General features: G+C 34.2%; 1 protein-coding gene across 1 annotated transcript in view; it reads left to right on the top strand.

Annotated features, from left to right (window-relative positions):
• Nucleotides 1-9,361: 9,361 nt before the first annotated feature.
• LOC129219209 (uncharacterized) overlaps nucleotides 9,362-21,553 on the top strand; it is a 74,792-nt gene continuing 62,600 nt past the window's right edge. The window contains exon 1 of the mRNA XM_054853534.1: nucleotides 9,362-9,447. The gene's annotated coding sequence lies outside the window, so the exon portion shown is untranslated. The remainder of the gene's footprint in view (nucleotides 9,448-21,553) is intronic.

The raw sequence follows: 21,553 nt of genomic DNA, 5'->3' as shown, positions 1-21,553 counted from the left end.
AACTAAAAACTCAATATGCCCCCACCTCTCTTTCTCTCTCTCTCTCTATATATATATATATATACATATAATATATTTGTGTGTTTATGTATGTTTGAAAATAAATTGCGGGGCCGACAAACTTGAAAAATTGTACTACAAATATAGATTAATACGATTTTTTAGTTGTGGGCCCAAAACCAGATTTTGCGGGTGGGCCGAAAAATTGAACGTACGCTACTGGGTCAAAGTGGACAAAAGTCGTTCTTGACGGGACTTTGTGATATATATTATTATAGCATAGTTAAAGTGAGCTTCCTCTATTTTTCTCTTAATAAGTTCTTAACAAAGAGTAAGTATACATTTTTTCAGGGTTTTTTTTTTTTTTTTTTAGCATTTTTACTTTTTAAAAAAAATTGTGATAGGAAAATGTTAAGTTTTGGGAGAATCACCCAGAACTATTCAAAGCGGTTTAAAGAAGCAAATATTTGTATATTTATGATGTATGATCGTTATTAAATCAAAATATTTCAGAAACTCGGAATGTTTTGGGTCAAAATTGATTTTTTTTTAAAATTTTATTACGAAAAAGTTTTATTCAAACATGTTAACAAAATAATGAAACATACTCACCTTCTTTGATGCCTTCCATTCTTCATGGAATATAAAAAAATTATAAAAATTGCCAATGTGTCCTCAACAAGAAATTTACTTGTGGTTTTGTAGGTTCACTAAGCTACTAAATGAAACCTGTTTCACTGATACAGAAATGTGATCTGCCACTTGTTCAAACATGATTTCTATCCTTTGTTTTTATGATATCGGATTAAAAGCTCAACTTCCATTTCACTAAGGTCACCATGAAAGGATTAATAAAACAAAACTAGTTGGAAAAAATAGTCGCATTTTCCACTTCTGTCCATACCATAGGCTGCAGCAGTGTGCGCTGCTACGACGTCAGCAGTTAACTAAAGCAGACGATAACCGACTTCACGCAGTTAAAAACGACCCATGAGATACAGAGTTTCAAGAAAGTGAAAATTGCGAAATCTGAAGGTTAAATGGAATGGGTGCTTCAATTAGTAATATTTCAGAAGTTGTTAAACGTTCTGGATGTGCAATTAGAAATGTTTTGAAAAGAGGAATTAATGGATCGATGATTAAAAGATCTGAACCTGTCCTCGAGAGACAGACACCATGTGCGCTATCGACTTTCTTTGGCTACACAGAATAAGATGACCACTACACATTGGCGTCGTCAGATCAAATTTATTGGAGGGACCAACATTAACATTGTCAATTTCAAGTTTCTTCAAAAAAAAAAAAAAAAAAAAAAAAAAACAAGAGAGGAGGTGGGTCATAGCACAAACTGCGTCATTGAAATTCTAATTGGACGTTAGTTTTGTATTTGGGAGTATCCTTTTTGAGGGTGGGGGGGAGGGTACCTAATTTTGAAAGGTTTAATAGCACATTTGAGGAATAGATACCCTTGCGATCTAAATGGTGTTATGATCAAATGATTACCTCTCGAATGTTTCATTCGAATAAAGTTATAATTGAGTGTATGCTGTCGAATGCTTGATTATCAAATGATTCTTTGGGATGATTTGGTAGTCTAATAATGTGCTTTGAGCGAAAGGTGTTAATGAATGAACACATGGACGGGTCTGTGGCAGACGTGTGATGTGTGTCCCACTGGTAGAAGTAAAGGTTGGGGGCGGTAATAAGGTTCTAACTTGAGAGGCATTTAAATTAAAATTATATTTCAGGTAAAAAGAGGGAATACTTAAGTTGAAAACCTGAGGGGACGTCTTCCCCCTTACGTCCACCTTCGACTATAATACCATTGGGTAATGATACAAGTTTAACAGGCAATAACATACGTTTTAGCGCTCAAATATACAGATTACCGCAGAAACGTGTTTCGGGGTTTCAAGGAACCCTTTTTTCAACGCAAAAGAGTGCAATTGTGGATGTAAAGACATTACTGGATGTCTTTAAATGCAAAAGCTTACTATTTTGTTGAAAAAAAAAAGGTTTCCTTTAAACCCCAAAACACGTTTCTACAGTTCCCTGTATATTAGGGCTACAAAACGTTTATTTATGTTTAGGTTATGTTTTAAGTTATGTTTAGGCGATAAGCTATTTATTTATTTCTTAGTAAAATAAGTGGTTTACTTCTCGTGTAATTCATTTCGTATGGGTGCAAATAAGGGAGGGAGGGGGAGGAGATTGTTTTGACGCAAACAGTGGGATTGTATTTTTTAGGGAGTTTCGTCTCTTTTGGGGGTATTGCTCTTGTGGGAAAGCTTCATAGGTGGTGTGCCTTCACCGTTAGGATTTGGAATGATTTTAAAATCAAATGATTACTTCTCGCTTGTTTTATTCGAATGACATTATAGTTAAATGTTTGGCTTCGAATTTTCGATTATCGAGAGATTTCTAAATAATCGAACGATATTTTTTCGAACGAAAATTGTTAATCAATTATCATATGAGCGGATTTATGGAGGGGCATGGGTTGTGTGATCCGGTGATGAAATCTTGAAACAAAGGGTAGAGAAACGCTTATCATACTGTTTTGAACCTGGCAGTTATTAAGATAAATATATAAAATTTTAATTAAAAATTGAGAGATAATGTGAATATAGGCGGATCTTGAACGACACTTGGTTCGAATTTGAGAGTTGTTTAAATTAAAATATTTAAACATAAAAGTGGGAACACTTTAGCTAAAAATCAGAGGGGACCCCCCCCCCCCCCCCCCCCACGTCCCCATCAACTGCACTCCTGTGAAATTAAACAAATCTCTAGAGTGGTTTACTTTTCGCATGATTCCTTCGCAGAGGTGCCCACGGGGAGAAAACGGTAAGGCACAAACCGTGTAATTGATACTTTTAAATGGTCTTAGCTCTTTTTTGAACTATTGTTTCTTAACTGGGGGGGGGATTGTCGTAAAGGGCGCACCATTGCTCACAGGGGGCTAAGAGGAGCCCCCCTTCTTAGAGCAAGTGCGCACCCCCTTAGCACCCCCCCCCCCCCAAAAAAAAAGCAAGAGCTCCCCAAAAAGTGAAAAATACCCCTACCCCACCCCTAAAAATTTCAATAGCGCAGTCTGCGCCATGACCTCTTCTAGGTGAGCACCCCTGCTACATAGTTTTAAAATCAAAGAATTGCTTCTCGGGTGCGTTTTTCGAATGGGATTACCCAGAGAGCACACTTCGCTGAGTAAACGTTTTTAAACGATTGTTAACGCAATGACAACCGTGTTAAAACGTTATGAAATTGTTAAACGCAGCATGTTTTTAATGCAGCCCCCTCCCCCCAGTGGCGATGACACCCATCCCTCAAATGCGTCGGAAAACAGACAGAACGAGAGCCCTTTAAAACAAGATTAAAAGCCCTCTTAAGTTACCGTCTCCTCTTCAAAACTTCAATGGCGCGGTCAGCGTCATACCCCCCCCCCCCCTCTCATGGGGACCCTTGCATAGTATATTGCTTGTTATCGAGCGACTCGGATGATTTCAAAACAGAATAACCAGCTTTTCAGAGAAAGTTGGTAATCAATTAACTCTTTATTTATTAACCCTTAACGCACGGAAAATGAAGCATAGTTAAGGGACCCTTTTTCGATCCGAAATGGAACATCGCCAGTCTAAACATTTTCAACAGTTTTGCCTATTCTTTACAAAAAAGATCTTAATAAAATCAGCATCTCAATATAATGACTCCATTTTTTTACTTGAGTAAATAATATGCTAATCAGTATTTATGAAAATATAAGGAATATGATATTATCAGAAGCGAGTAAAATAGGCAAAACACTAAAATTTAACTACGCACGCGAAAATAAATGCTACGCGCACAAGAAGTTATAATGTATTTTATTTAAAAAACTGGGCCAAAGATTGTAAGCTAAAATTAATCGCACACAACAAGTTTCAAAATTTCTTTTTAGTGCACTCAGAAAATTTTCAACTTCACTCCCTACACTTTTACTGTTATTACATATTCCCCAAGTCACCGAATGAAAAAGAAAAATTGAAAAGAGCGAATCAAGAAAGAAAAAAATAATCATGAACTTCAATGCCACTTTGAGGTTTGTACTTTCAAAGCGCCGGGAGTCCCAATCCTCTGGAAAATGCAGCCAGAAATATTTTACCCTCCCTCCTCATATATTAGTCAGATAAATATAATTCCATTACTCTTAAAAAGCACACCAAAAAAAAAAAAAAGAAAAGAAGAGAAAAGCCATAAACAAGAACAAATGAGTCATTTTGCGCAGAGCAACGATTCCCCTACTTGTTTACATTATTAACTTCTTGCTTAAAAGCCGAAATCATTCGAAATAATCACGTGATAACTGAGAATCATATTTTTAAATACATAACCGTTCGAATATCACTCTAAATTAATTAGAAAAAACGAGACATCAACCCATCTCACAAATTGAGATTGGGGGGGGGGGGATACGCACCAACCTCAATCGCTACGGAGCATCCCATGAAGGGCACCAAGAGTCAAGGCGGACCTACTGCCTTTCTAGTTCCAGTTTTCTAGCCGCTACCTATAAACATCTAAAACTTTATACTACTCCGAGTCGGGTCTCCCAAATGCCGGGCCCCTAGTTTCTGATAAGCAAACATGGAATCTCGACGAACCTGCATCCCCCAAAAATTGAGACCCCGAAATGACAACTAAAATCTATCAAATCGACCCCTTAAAACAGGCTTGCATTTCGAACTTTTCCGGAAAGTAGGGGGCAAAAGTTGTATATGCTCATTTAATTGGAAAACAACAAAAGAACTAAGCCCACTTTAATGTAAAAACTAGAATTTTTCAAGGAATGGAAGGGGGGCATTGACTCTCCCCCCTATGACAACCAGGTTTTAAATAGTATCTTACTGGGTGCATATTATGCCGAATAACAGTAAAAATTTCATTTATATGAGCACAATTTCTAAAAGCCAGGAGGGTTCGTAACTTCCTAAACCCCTAAATGACAGGCTTGATGGCAAATCTGTATCTCAAACGCATCCCTGCCAAAACAACTCGAGAATTCAACTCCAAAAGTCAAGGGTGTCACGTCACGCCCCCCCCCCCCCCCTCTCGTAGGGCAATGGCGCACCCTCTCAAATGTTACGGAGCATCCGTCTAGAAAAAGAGCTCACCCCCACCCTCCCGAAATGAGATTTTAAAAAAACTCTCAAAAAACCGCTCCCAAAAATTTCAGTTTTGCAGGCAGCGCCATGGACCCCTCCCCCCTCCCGACAATGAGATTTACAAAAATCCTCTCAAAAAATCGGCCTTAAAAATTTTAATGACTTAGGCTGCACCATACCCCATCCCCCCTTAAGTGGGCACTCCTGTAAAAGTGAACTCAATTAAAAAAAAAAAAAAAGCTTAGAAAATGAACTACTCGGGTACTCGATTCGTTGAACTCTCTTAATACGATCACGTTTAATACGAAATCACGGCTAAGAAGAACATTTTGTTCGTTAAGTTCGGTTCGCTATCAATTTACATTAAAAATTTCACCCATAATACGTACATTAAATTCAAAATATCGGCTAAAACGAACAAAAATTTCTGACCTCTTTACTTAAAATATTCGTTGTTGAATACTGTAATTTTCTTTTTCAGAAAATATTCATCATTTTGTTAGGTAGTAGAAATACCATCGTGTATCGAAATGAAAACATTAAATATTTTGCATGGAAATTACACTGGTGTGCAAAAATTAAGGACGAGACGGTTTTTTCAATATCACTTTGTACAAAAGCTTTCCAAATCAACACATTTAATACCACTAAGATCCCCAATACGTAAGGACATGTGTAATGTAAGCAACACTTACTAAAAGAGAAATCAGAGTGATAAAAAGAAGCTTTATTGAAAAAGTAGCATGGAGCGCAATGCGACTGAAGGCCGAAACATCCCTGTGATGGGTGTCCAGCAAGAAACATCCTGTCTTTAGTAGGGGATATGATCTCGCCCGACTGCTACGCAGGTTTCATAGCGTCTGCCCATGCTGAGAATAAGGGTGTCAATGAGTTGTTGAGGCATTGCTGCCCATTCGTCTTGCAGCGCCAATCGAAGCTCCCGAATCGTTACTGGTGGTAAGGTACGAGCTGCCAAGCGTCTGCCTAGAAAATCCCATACATGCTAGATGGGATTGAGATCCGGTGATCGTGCCGGCCAATCCATACGTTCAATATCCTCACTCTCTAAGAGCTGTTCGACAGCTACTGTGCGATGACATGGTGCATTGTCGTCCACGAAAAGGAACTGCAGACCCATAGCGCCTCTAAAAAGACGCACATATGGAAGAAGAATCTCGTTACAATAACGGGTCCCGTTGACTGAACCTGCGTCGAAGGTGTGAAGGTCTGTACGACTACCAAGCATGATGCCTCCCCAAACGAGAACACCGCGACCTCCATACCTGTCCCTTTCAATGATGTTCGAGGGATGATTGCGGTTTCCCCGCTCTCTCCAGATGAGTATGCGATGAGAATCGCTACTCAGACTGAATCTGCTCTCATCTGTAAAGAGTACTTGTCCCCATTCATTGTCTCTCCAATTACGGTGTTCCCGGCACCACAGAGAACGCCTTCTCCGATGGGCAGGCGTTAGAGGTACACACCGTATAGGGCGTCGTGCAAGCAGACCACCTCCGTGCAGTCTTCCGGCCATGGTAAAACGCGATATCGGTCGTCCAGTCGCTTGTGTCGTGTGTCTAGCGATTTCTCCCGCTGTCTGCCGCCTGTTTCTTTTGGCCTGTAAGACAATATACCGGTCATCTGCGGGTGTGGTTCCCCGTGGACGACCACTACTGAACCCCCGGATAGCTGTTCCTGTAGTTTGAAATTGTCTCCAAAGTCGTGAAACGATGCTGTGAGCAATTCCGAACTCTGTAGCCACACTTGTCACACTGCGGGCTTCCTCCAACTTCCCAATGATTCGACCTCGGGTAAAAGCATCCAGATGTCGTCTAACAGATTGATTATTCACCATTTCTCGCTGAGGCAGCAACTCGGTGTGATTTTAACTGCTATACGGCGCGCAATCTCTTTGCCAGAAATACTGATCTTACACCGACAACATGCTTTATTCTAATCAGATACTCCGCCATTATATTGCCTGCATATCTGCACATGTGCTACCGTACATCACCTTACTTAAACTCCTGATTGGTCTTTCTGTCCGTTCTGCCTCTTCGTTCATCTGATAGGCTAATTTTTCGACTTCGTCCTTAATTTTTGCTCACTAGTGTATAGCTCGTACATTTGTTTACCTGTGGATATTTTAATTTACTAGGAGATAAAACTGTTTATCTTCCATTGTGGACTACAACCAATTCAGCGATTGTCGATTATCAGCATCCTTTTCAATATTTTCCTAGCACATTCAACTTTAAGAAATAAGTGATTTTTTTTAATGTATAACAGTTAGATTACAATGTGTGCATTAGTAGTAAAATTCTTTAATGTATGTAAGCATTTCTTCGTTTTTTTACCGTATCAATCATTCATGGTTGTAACGAATAACGGTTAATACGAACAATTTCATGGATTTTTGACATTTCGTATTAACTGAGTTCAACTATCTCGAGATCTCGATTTGAAACATCTTGAGTACTCGATTCAAAAGATCTCGAGAAGTCAATCGCTTCGAGTGCTCGATTCCAAAGATCTCGAGAAGTCAATCGCTCGAGTTCTCGATTTCAAAAGATCTCGATTGCAATCGCTCGAGTTCCCGATTTCAAAAGATCTCGATTATCAATCGCTCTAGTACTCGATTTCAAAAGATCTCGATTATCCATCACTCGATTATCAATCGCTCGAGTACTGGATCTAAAAAGATCTCGATTAGTAATCACTGGATTATCAGAAGTGCTTGATTTCCGAGACCTCGATTATCAAAAGATCTCGATTATGCCCAGCAATACAAACACTATTCGGAACTCCAGCGCTCGAATACGCTACCTTGCGGTGATTTACAAAACTGCAAATGAAACTTAAACATTGCCACGTTGCGTTCCACGTTTGTCAGTTGACGTAAACACAAGCAGTTTGTTCTGAGTATTTATTAACGCAATCGATGTGTCTTAGTTTGCTTTCAGCTACAGAAATTAATTCGTCCCTTAGTAGTATTCTCGAGCTTCTCAAAATAATGTTAGTTTTCATTATTTCCTTAATAATTGGTGAAAGCGAAAATTCTGGATTAACAAACTTGGATAACGTTATACAAGGTAAAAAAAATTATTGTTTTGTATGAATTTGTAAGAATATGGGGTTTTTCTTAATCTGAAATTAATTAAACTTACCATATTTTACAGCAGCATTTAGTTGGAATGGACAATATGCAAAATATTTTCTTGAATATATTATCGTAGAATAAAATGAATAACCGAGAAAGAATTTACTTTATTCCTTTTATTCTCAGCTGAAAGGTTTCGCCAAATTTGTTTAGGGTTATAGTATTAGTATAGTGCGAGCAAAGTAGCCTTGGCGAGATTTCGCGTTTTTAGTTAAACCATTTTTAATTTTTATCATGAGCGGAATAAAATGGTAGTAAGATTACAGAATTCGATAAGTGAAAGGAAATAATGGTCAATCAACTGAAAAGAAAACTACCACCATATATCCGTGAGAATTTTGTTGATGATTTGCATAACATGACACAATTAAATCGTAACTCAGAAATTAGAAAAATCGAAACAGAAAATTTTTAAATGAACCGATTCGGGAATTCGAGAGAAATAACTCAGCTACAAATGGAAAAAAAAAATAAGCGCTAGCCAAGCAAGGCAAAAAAGTATCATCTTCTTTCGATAACAATTTGTAATGTCACATTGAATTTTCTAGCATTAATTGTTATTCTTGTCAGGCTACAATTATTATTTACTTTTATCAAGAATTGATAAATATCGAATTCAACATCGTGGAAATAGCTGCTTAGAACTACGAACTACGTAGTTTGCATTAATCTTTGACGTTTAGTAATGCTTCTTGAATTCTCATTTCTTTCTACGTGGGCCAGAATATCCACAAGACTTTGAAAATTAATTTAAAAAGAATAAAGCGAAAAAATCATACGTACAAACAAAAATCACAACACTTTTAGCATTTTCTTCGTTACCATGTGCGTTTGTTTTAGTTTTCAATTCCGCCATTAGACAGTGACTTCAGTGCCTCCTATAGTTCGTTGGAGTTGCGAATAAATACGGAAACAGAACTCGCAGATCAAGTTACACTTCTTCTGCTCCATAAGTATCGGAGAGGAGAAGCCGTTTACAAAGATCTCTTCACTTTTTTTTTTACTCCAATTACTCGTTATAGTGTAAAGCATTATGTCTTTTTTTTTTTTTTTTTAATTTGAAAGAGTGAACGAACCGGTTTATAAGTATCAGAATAGTATTTGTAGGTCTTTTTTGACAAAAGTGTTCCAGCGAGATTTCTAAAGGTACGATTTTATAATTATTTTACCCCAAAGAATCAAATTTATTGCATGTTGTCTGTCTATTTCACTCTACGAAGTTAGAATTATAAGAAAACTTTTCAGATGACTTCTGATTTCTGTCGTTTCTCGTCTCCTTTGTTTTCACTTTAAACAAAGGAAGTGGCGCCATTTTAACTATCAACTTACTGTTGCATTTTACAAGTAAATTAAAAAGCAAAAGAATGGCTTCTTTTAAACAATTATCATTTTTCTCTATCTCTGTGTTTCAAATGAAAATGATGAAATCACTCAGCTTTTTAGTTCTAAACTATAAGTTAAACAGCATTGACAGTATTTATTGATATTCGGATTAGACATGTGCCTAACGCCATATTTTGCCGAGCAACGAAACGATTATTTGATCGAATTTTTAGTAATGTACTATAATTTATCATTATTAAACTTTCATTAAAATGATCAATTTAATTAGATTGTTATTATACAATATTTTATATTTCATATGGTGTAAAACTTCAAAAATTAATATATTGCAAAATTAAATACCCAAGTGTTTCTTTTGTATATTGCTCTTCATTTTGACTAGTTCGGAATTTGGTTTTTTTAGCTGTATAGTTTTTAAAAGTATAACAGTTAATTGCTTTTACATATTAATGAATACTTTATATTAAAAGTATTTTTTCTAGTTACTGTTTTATTAAATGAGTGCAATTGTAAGGTTAGTTTAATGTGTCATAATAATTTAAGAAAATATAGAAAGCAACTGAAGTTAAATTTTATATCTGAATAGATTGCATTAAATCTAAATTGATAATGCTTGTTGTACTTTGGTACTATACTACAGCTTTCTCTCATTACGTGAAAAAATATGTGTTTGTTTATCAATTGTTGAATATTTGAATTTGTTTACTGTTTGGTTGCCGAATATTAAAGTATTTGGCCAATATAATGTTTGCTCACATGATTAATTTTTTCATGATAAAGGATTCTTTCCTTATTTTCTCTTATACAAAATCAAATCTTTTTTTTTTTGCCATTGTTTGCAAAACCTACTCTGCATTCATATAATCTATTTGTCATGAGAATGTGTTGATTTGTTTCGGCTGGCTCAAAATTTTGTTTTCCTCATCTTACTGGGCATTGTGACACTAGAAAATTTTATGAGTTATTGATTATTTTGCATTCCAATTCAAATAATTACAACTTACTCTTTTCAGTTTCCTGAATTTTTTGGAAAAATCGAAACAGTAATTTAAATCGGAACTAATGTCATATACCCCACCATGGGCAACTTTTTCCTGTCGGCGCCGAGAATGCGTCGCCAAGAAAATGATGTATGACGACATATGTCATACATCATTCTTAGCGATGCTTTTTTAGCGCTAACAGGAAAAATTCAGATAAAAAAAACATGATCAAAGCACTTGAGAACACAATATATATAAAAACAACATAAAACTACCGCAAAAACATTGTAATATTTTCTTCAAAAATACCAGAAACTAGAAAGTTTTTGTTGACAAAGAAAAATTACTAGAAGGTATTTAAAATGCTTAAATTAAAAAATTACTATCACAACTCACCAAAGAAATACATACCAATAGAAATAAAAGCTATTTTCTTACATGCATTTCATTGAACAAAAACTTTTCTCATACTCTACTGAAAAGGAGCAAAGCGATTCAATATGCGATGTTTAAAGCAGAAAACATCCCCAGAATATAACTATTTCAGCCAAAAAAAACGGTTAGTTATTCAAGTTTTGATGTATGAAAAGTAAAAATGTCTCGACAGAACATCAAAACATAAACAATACAATAATATCATACATTAATTTGCTATTCAGAAAAGCTTTCAAAATACCTACCAAAAATATCTACTATAGGAACTATTGTCATATACCCCACCCCTGGCAACTTCTTCCTGTTGGCGCCAAGAAAGCGTAGCTAAGAAAACTATGTATGATGACATATGCAGGGTTTGTACGCTCTTGAAAAACCTTAAAAAGTGCTTTAAAAAAAGTTCATTTTCAAGTGCTTGAAAACCTTGAAAAAGTTTCTTAGTGCTTTAATTCTTTCAAAAATCATCGGATTGTGCTTAAAATTTTTAATAGTATATTTCACTAACGCAATTTTTTGAACATGCATTCGATTTGCAATATCGCGAAAAATCGCTTCTGTGTTTGGGATTTCAGTCCTTTTGCATCTTGTAAATATTTTGAAGTTTTTTACAATCCGAAGCTATTTTGACCTATGGTACCTCAGATCAGTTTTTTTTTTTTTTTTTTTTAAATTTCAATGTCTAAAAAATTAATTATTTTGTAAACCATAACAACATTGAACTTTCCCGAATTTCACGAAAAATTTCTCTGGTTTTTGAAATTTCAATCTTTTTGCATACTGCAAATATTTAAATATTTTGGCTAATGGATTGTTATTTTCGCATATGCTACCTCAGATTAGCATATTTTATGTTTAATTTTAATAAAAAATTAATAAATTTATTTTATGGAGAACATGCCAACGTTGAACTTACTCAGACTTAGCAGAAAATTGCTTCTCGTGTTTGAAATTTGAATCTTTTTGCATCTTGCAAATATTTAAATATTTTGGCTAATCAGATGTTATTTTCATACATGCTACCTCAGATTAGCATATTTTATGTTTAATTTTAATAAAAAATTAATAAATTTATTTTATGGAGAACATGCCAACGTTGAACTTACTCAGACTTAGCAGAAAATTGCTTCTCGTGTTTGAAATTTGAATCTTTTTGCATCTTGCAAATATTTAAATATTTTGGCTAATCAGATGTTATTTTCATACATGCTACCTTAGATTAGCATATTTTATGTTTAATTTTAGTAAAAAATAAAGGAATTTATTTATGGGAAACATGCCAACATTGAACTTAATTCGCGAAAATTTGCTTCCCTTGTTTGAGGTTTCAACCCTTTTACATCTTGTAAATATTTTTTTTTTTTTGGAATTAGAAATTATTTTGACACATGCCACATAAGATTAGCTTGTTATATAATATTTTTTAATAACTAAAAAATTAATTACTTTTGTTTTGTTCAATTACATGTATACTTATTTAATTTTGCAATTTTGATTTTAATTTTATCATTAGCTAATTCTTGGTTATTACAGGTTTTTTGAAAAAAAATTTAATTTAAACGATTGAGCATCTAACATTTTGACTTAAAGTTTGTATTTTAAAGATAAAGTTGAAGTATACAATTTTGTAAAGTTGAATTTATAAGTACGTCATTTTCTTTATGTCTGCTAAAATAATTAAATTATGTAACAGGGGTGATTTGTATTTTGACTATCTACTGGAAATCCAGTAGAGTTTGTTATGCTTTCACCTCCCTACTTCCAATTTTCCTCCTTTACCTCAAATATTCAAAATTACTACTTTTGTTGGGTTGTGGGCACTTGGAACAGCTTACCGGTAGAGGCTGTAATCAGCAAAGGGGTAGATAGCTTAAGGAAGGTCATTGATATTCATTGGGGTCTAATGAATTGACTAGGAACAGCCTAGTTAGGCCCATTGCTTGTTGCTGGTTATCAACAGGCACTTATCTGTGCAATATTTTGACTTTATAAATTATTTTCACATAAGAAATGAATTTCATGTATATCAAAAGTAGTTGTTGTACACATGTATATTTAAGTAATAGGGATCTTAATTTTAAAAATTTTCCCTCCCCCCGATTAGCTCTTTCAAGCTTACAGGTGATTTTTTATGAAATCGATCACTTGATTTATATTTTGAATACTTATAAATAATTATCAAACGTCTAACGCTATTAAATTTTGTGCAACCGGAAATTACTTTCTGGGTTGTGTTTTTGATCCTAACCGCCCTTATATGTGTGTATGAACCACTGGCAATCAAAACCTCCTCTCTAGCAATTCCATTGAATTTAGGTACAGTTGGCTCTCTGTTTAATGACTTTCAACGGACCACAAAAAATCGTCCTTAAATAGAAAGCGTTCTTAAATAGAATGCTTTTAACACTACGGTGGACCATCTGGGACCGTAAAAAGCCGTCGTTAAATAGAGAACGTCGTTAAATAGAGCGTCGTTAAACAGAGAGTCAACTGTATTTTGGTTTCCTCTCATAAAAATTAATATTATTCGGGAAAGGTTCTTTTTTTTTCTTTTTTTTAATATTAACTTGCATATTCTATAAAACATTCCTCTTTGAATGGGAAGATTTCAAAAGTAAACCTCATGGGACCTGCTCCTCTTTATGACCAAGTTTTTCACAGACATTTGCAGAAAAACTTTCAACACAGTGGATCTTTTTTTATCAAAGAGTCTCTTGTTGTAGAAAGGCAATTTTGGTTTCCTCTTTTTTATATTATTATCTATTATTTATATGTTTGCTTTGAATGGAATCTGCATACAATATTTTTAGTACAAATTTATGATTTTGCTTTGAAAAGTGCTTGAATTTTTTTCTCCCTTAAGGGTATGAACCTTGATATGTCATACATCGTTCTTAGTGATGCCTTTTTAGCGCAAACAGGAAAAATTCAGATAAAAAAACATGATCAAAGCACTTCAAAACACAATATATATAAAAACAACATAAAACCACAACAATAAAACTTTGCGAGTGTACGCTTCAAAAATACCAGAAACTAGAAAGTTTTTGTACACAAAGAACAATTACTAGAAAGTATTTAAAATGCTTAAATTAACAAATTACTATAACAGCTCACTAATGAAATATATGTACAAATAGAAATAAAAACTATTTTCAACATGCATTTCATCGAACAAAAACTTTTCTCATACTCTAATAAAAAAGAGCAAAGCGATTCAAATTGCGATATTTAAAGCGGAAAACACCCCCAAAATCAATAACTATTTTAGCCAAAAAAAAAACTTAGTTACTCAAATTTCGATGTATGAAAAGTGGAAATGACTCAACATCCCAAACGTACACAATACAAAAATGCCATACATTAGTTTGCTAGCTAGACATACTTTAAAAATACCTATTATATTTTACATAAAATAACACCTTTATATTTTTACAAAATGCTGGAGTCAACTTATTTTCAGAAATTCAGTACCTAAAGGAGGCACGTTAATAGAATGTCTAAATAATTCGTGGCATCGATAAGAATTAACTTTTAGAACAAAATAACTGTACTATTTTTGTAAAATTAATTTACGTACGGTAAAAATAAAGTTAAAAACTACAAGAACCCCTCAAGGATTTGTAAAAACAAAGAATTTCGGAAGTGAGAGTTTTTTTTTTGAATTCTAAAATAAAGAACTTACCTTTTTATATATGGTATAAATCCTCACACTCAGTCTGAAACAAAACAACATATGACAATGGCACCTTAGAGATACACACCAAGTTGGAGTTAGTTTCGTCAGGGATGCCATGCTTAAAAAATTATCGCCTCATTGGCCAAAAAAATATTTAAATTTTGTGCGAAAAATCGAATGTCGCCAAAGGGGGGGGGGGGAGGTATATCACGTCTGTACCTTACTATATTTTACATAAAATAACACCTTCATATTTTTATAAAATGCTAGAGCCAACTAATTTTCAGAAATTCAGTAACTAAAGGAGGCACGTTTGAAGAAGATGCCTGAATAGTTCTTGGCATCAATAAGAATTGACTTGAAGAATAAAATAACCGTTCTATTTTTTTTTAAATAAATTTACATACAGTAAATATAAAGTTAAAAACTACAAGAAACTCTCAAGATTTTGTGAAAACTTAAAGAATTTCAGAAGTGAAAGTTTTTTTGAGCAATCACGATTGCTTATTGTTCTCACTTGACCGTCCGTGGCATTTGGTTCCTTTTTCAGCTTGGTCCAGGGGCCTCTGCAGCACCACCGGCGCGGCTCCTGAACACTGTCCCCCGGCATCCACTTCTCCTGGTCGGTGCCGTCCATGTCTTACACACACACACGCTCATACACATGCACACTCACATACATACAAACTCACACACACGTACCTGCATACACACTGGTCTATTCGCAACACACGCAAGCTTATACATGCATGCATGCCTACACACACACAACACACCACTGTACCCACGTAATTGAAATCTTAACAATTGCAACTTAATCAAGACATTTCTTTGAATTTTATGTTGTGTTACCTTGTGTTTATTCGAGATTTGTGACATGTTGGTTTGCAGAAAATAATTAAAATGAAAGCCTTTTAGCTAGAGTAATCCACTGCACAATCTACAAATATTGAGAAAATCAACGTGACAAGACTTAGTCAAGATAATTTGAGGTATTTATTGACCAGTTAAAGAAATAAGTTAAATATATTTATTTAAAATCTTTGAAGTATTTTTTTAATGCCATTAAGCGTTAAGAAGTACTATTAAAGTTCAAAATTCATTTTTTTATGTCCATTGCCTGTGGTGAAGATCAAATAAAAAAAAAGTTTAAATTGTGAAAGTATTTAAATTAAATTTTTAAACACTTCTCAGAAAATTTAAAAAAACCCAAAAGGGGGCTAAATACTGTTTTTTTTAAATGTTTTTTTTTTTTTTCAAAAAAAAAAAAAAACATTGGGTCCGATCCGGACAACCCTGTGACAACTTGATTATATTTTCTTTCATGTAGGTCCATCCCTTGACATATCAGTTCGTGAAACTTCAACCATGCTGTTGTTTCAAACTCAGTACAATCGGAATTGGTTTTTACTTATCTAAGAATAAAACAGAACGAAACATAAATTGGTAGCGTAGAAAATCTATGGGTTTAAAAAATTAGTATAAATACATATATGCATAATTTATAACCTATGCCACTCAGTAAGAATGCACCTTTCATGTAGTGAAGGAATTTTTTAAATAGTTGCAATGGTTCCAGAGATTACCTCAAACATATAAACATGCAAAATCCGCTCTGTCTATTTATAATATTAATATGGATTTAATACAATGGTACATACAAAACTCAAATCAACTACTACTTGACCTTTGATGAATCAAACCTTATCAGTGATGTAAAGAATACTTATTTCTGAGGGTAATACCTGGGTAAATACCCCAAAAAAGGTATTTACCTGGATAATTATGTTCCAGTAAAACTCTTTTCCTGCAAAATACCCACGTTTGTATATAATGATATCTTATAGTATGTTGAATGTAAAAAAAAAAAAAAAAGAAACATTTGAACCCTCCATACAAACTTTTAATTTTATAATAAATCAGGAAAACACAAATTACAACATCATGCATTTTTCATGATGTTGTATAACATTTTTGTGTTTTCAACACATTCAATAAGTGATTTAAATATAAACTCTTTTTTGGTGCTAACTTTAAAAATAAGAACAGTTGTGGCCAATTCAAAAGGGTCTATCTTTAAAATGGGGAAGGAATAGAATTGATGTTTTAAAGCAGAATCAATGATAGAAAGAATTAAAAGGAGGAAATGCGATGCTGTTTCTAAAGTCTTTAAAACTAATGCATCAATAACCCTGTTCAAAAAATTTTTAATATAACATTAAAAAGAAAATTGTAGCAAAAAGAAAAGACAAGATAAATTCCTTTTTGACTTGAAGTGCATCTTTTTGAAATTAATAAATATTACGAGTTTTTACTCACTTTAAGAGAAAGCTATGGATTCATTTAAACATTTCAGAGTCAGACTTTGATTTTGAATTGTCATCTGAATTGCACAAGTTATCTATTTTTAGATGAAATTCTTCACTTATAAGTAATAGGGAAGTTGCAACCTATTAAATGTTCATATTTTGGCTATTGGATACTGTTAATTGACCCTCAAAACTATAAAATTCACCATCGCCGAATTTTAAAACACCGTGGTTGATTTTTAATGAATTTTTAAAAATCCACGCGCAAAAGTGCGCTCTTCTGAAACGTCACGAGCCTACGTCACAGGGCGCGAATGGGCAGCCTTCCACCGAAGATCCCTTGTTTTCGCTAGGGACATTTTGAGCGCGCTGATATTTTTATTTTTTAGAAATTCAATAATCCTTTTGAACACACTATGGAGGCTGGATTCGTTAAAGCACAATCTAAATAATCTTCCTCAAATAATATCAATCATGATATTCGAATATTTCCGAGAGGATGAGAGGTTTAATGTTCCAGAAAAGCGAGGAGTTTAATGTGAGGAGATAAGCCTTTTATGTTTCGTCTTCGAAGTCGAATGCACCTTCTTCGGTTTCTCCCATGACATGGGAACCGGTTCACTAGCGTTTCTCTCCTATCGGAAGCGCGCATGACGTCACTTCCTATGCCATTTGACGTCACAAGGGCTTGAACTTTAAAAATTAATTTTAAAAAAACTACTTATCGTATTGCAAAATTTTTTTCACCTATAATGTTCATACATGTTACTCTATCATATAAAAATAAAATTGAAAAATCGAAAACTTCCCTATTGCTCAAGTTTTTGTCTAATAGCTCATAATCATTTATTTCTTTGTCATGCTGCATGCAGTTGCTTCCAATTATATTATACATCTTTGAGCATAGACACTCTGTCAGATTTTAAAAACTTTTTTGTGAAACTGTAAATGCTGAAAGTTCTTTCTGACTAATGCACTTAAAATATGCTAAGCTACTGTAACACTTGTTGCTCACAAACTTCTCCATCATACTAGTAAAATTATACTCTCTTATTTTTCCCACAATCTTATGATCAGGGCTGCCAACCTTGGAGAAACAATTTGATGAGTATCTGGTGATTTTGAGGAGCATTTAGAAATTTTGTTGAGCTGCTCAGACAAACTTGCTTTTTGTACAAATTTAAAAAAAAAAAAAAAAAAACTAAAACCTTTTATCTATAGGATTTTTTGAGATTTGATAAACATTTCAAGCACTAGCAATAAAAATACTCATTTTTAAATTAATAAATCGTTGTCTTGCTTTGGGTGAAAACATGTTTAATCTCCCATATTTACGTGTCTGTCATAATAAAATTTATAAAAGAAAAGTAAAATAAATTTAATATTGTTAAAATCTTAATGAGCTACATGGGCGGATTTATTGGGGGCAGAAGGGGGCAATGCCCCCCCCCCCCAGTTTTGGGAGGACTTTATGTAGTAACAACACATTTTCCAAATATTTAAAAAAAAAAAAAAAAATTCTTTTTTGAATAGTTTAGAAGGGCATGGGTGGATTTAGAGGGGGGCATAGGGGCAATGCCCCCCCAGTTGTGGGAGGACTTTATATAGTAACAACTCATCTTCCAAAATCTTGAAACAAAAAAATCATTACTTTTTCTTTTTTGAATAGTTCAATGAAAATGAAGAGAAAAGCGAATGTCCTTTTCTGATGAGAGAAAAGAAAAGGAGGGTGGGGGGGGGGGGAAACGAACATTAAATGAAAATAGTACAGCTGTCACTGGAGTGTTGAAAATGTGTCAAAATTCACTATTTTGGACTGAAAAACCTTTTGGGCAAGTATATGAATGAAAATAAAGGCTAAAAGAGCTATACATTAAGCTGCAACACTTATAATAATTGACAATTATTTTAACAAATTAGAACCTAAAGCAAAAGGGGGAAAAACTCACCCCCCCCCCCCATCAGAGGCGTAGCTAGACCCGACTTTCGGGGGGGGTTACTTATATATATATATATATATATATATATATATATATATATATATATATATAGAGAGAGAGAGAGAGAGAGAGAGAGAGAGAGAGAGAGAGATGTGCGTGTGTGTGTATGTGTACACATTTTTTAGTATTAAAAAAATAAGAGGGAGGTGAATCTTACATGCTTTAGAATGGGGTGCCCCAAGTCCGATACTTGTGTCAAACATTTTCTTTTTTTTATGTTTTGGAAAATTCAATTTTCTTTCCCTCCATTTAATTTAAAGTGAAATGTTCTTCGAAATTTTCAAATTTGGAGGTGAGATAACTTTAAACACTTTAATTATTGATATTGGTAGAAAATGATTTTTCTCGTTTAACAATGAGCTACAGTAAAAGGCGTTTCAGCCTTTTCAATGAAAGGGAATACAATAAAAATAATGAAACAGCTAAACAAGTAATGAAGTTTATAGAAATTGCTAATGCATAAATCTAAATAGTTAATAAAACAAGCATGCACTCAAATGCAATTAAGAAATCTGAAAGTAATAATAATAATAACAATGTTTTTCAAATCGTAGAATTAATGATTTTATTATGTCTCAACTTTTAATAATCATAAAAAATAGTAACTAATTGCTTAATTTTTTAGTACTGTCCGATTTCAGTACCTCTTAGATCTCAATGCTTAAAATGTACTCTGCGGAAATGAATTTGAGTGGATAAGGGGGAAAAAAATCAGATTTCTACCACAATTATAAACTTAAGTTAAAAAGATTTCGTTTTTTCTTTCGTGCAAAAATATCTATAACTTCATCAGTTTTCACTGTTATGTTTCTATGAATGTTAAGGAGAGCAAGGCCATTTAAACGGTTTTCTCCAGTTGAATTTCTGAGGTATGTTTTGATCCTTTTTAGTGTAGAAAAGCTTCGTTCTGCTGTTGCAACAGTGACTGGAATTGTTGCTCCAATTTTTAACAGTTGATGAATGTTTGGGAACATAAACTCATTACATGCGTTCAATGCCTCCATAAAAGTTCTAGGATGCTCAGTGGTGAATTCTGACCATCTTTGTTTCCAGAGAAGAAGTTCTTTGGTCACAATATTGGCATTACTAGACTTCAGATCGTCTGACCACATATGCAACATGTCGTCTGTGGTGACTTTTATCTCACTTTCAGGCACGTTTCTAAGTGTAGAAGGTATTAAGTTTTGAAGCTTAGAAAGAATGTTTTTATGCTTCAAAAATCTTGTTTCGAGATCACTTATAAAATGATCCACAAATGGAATAAATATGGATAATCTGAAATACTCTTCGGGTAAAACTGTTTCGTAATTACTTCTGTGCTGCTGAATTTTTGTTGTTCGTGGTACATTAATTTGGATGCCAACTTCATCAGCAAGATGTGTCGCCTCGGAAAACAAATTAGAAAATTTCAATTCGGCGTTAGATCTTAGCTCTTTTAATAAAGCGCACAAATCATCTGCCATCTTCATCGCAGATGATAAATCTACGTTGATACCTTGTAGATAGGTCGACAAGGAGTGAGTGAAAGAAAATATCTCATGGATTACTATGAGACTTACGATGAATCCTCCATTTCTCAGAACTTGCTGAAATGAAAATGCTTTCCTAGAATTTTCCTTGTCTGAACCTTCTTGAATGTTTTCGAGCGCAACAAAAATCGGAACGAAAAACTCTTTGAAGGAGATAATGGCGTCTAAACGCTCCGTCCAGCGAGTGTCACATAATTTTGTCAAACGCTTTCTTTTTATTTCCGATCCTATTTCTTGAACTGCGTTTCGAAGAGCAGTTTCTCGTTTGCTTGAACATCTGAAAAACTTAATGATCTCTTTAATAGAACCGAGAGTGTTTTTTATTATTGGAATGGAACATGCGTCACTAATAGATAGATTTAGTGAGTGACTTGCACAGTGGACATACAAAGCCTGAGGATAAATTTCCGAAACTCTAGAAGCACAGCCTTGAAATTTTCCACTCATGGAAGCTGCTCCGTCATATCCTTGGCCTCTTAAAAATTTCAAATCTAAATTTAAATTTTCGCATGTTTCTATTAATTTCTCTGACAATCCTTTTCCTGTAGTATCACCAACAGGTACAAACATTAGAAAATCTTCTCTTAGAAGAATTCCTTCGTCGCTCTTTTCTGTGTACCGTGCACACATCGAAAATTGCTCGATTCCACTAATATCAGTTGTTTCGTCTGCTAAAATGCTAAAGCATTCTGCTTTATTAATTTTCGACACTATCTGTTTCAAAATTATGTCACCACAGATTTCAATGAATTCATTTTGTATCTCTGGGCTGGTATAACGGTTTCTAGAAGATTCTATGCGGTTTAAATGCTCTTCCAAGATTTTGTCTCCCGCTGCCATACGAAACCGTAACAGTGACCTAAAATTTCCGTCATTCTTCTCGGGGGGTTCTATTGATATTGGACCAGAATCACAATGCCCACGACAAGCAATTTCTTGCCTACCAATAAAAACTATCGTTTCAATAATTGATTTC

This window comes from Uloborus diversus, chromosome 3, assembly GCF_026930045.1.
Source record: "Uloborus diversus isolate 005 chromosome 3, Udiv.v.3.1, whole genome shotgun sequence".
Taxonomy (NCBI): domain Eukaryota; kingdom Metazoa; phylum Arthropoda; class Arachnida; order Araneae; family Uloboridae; genus Uloborus; species Uloborus diversus.
This window is presented reverse-complemented; position numbering and strand designations above follow the sequence as displayed.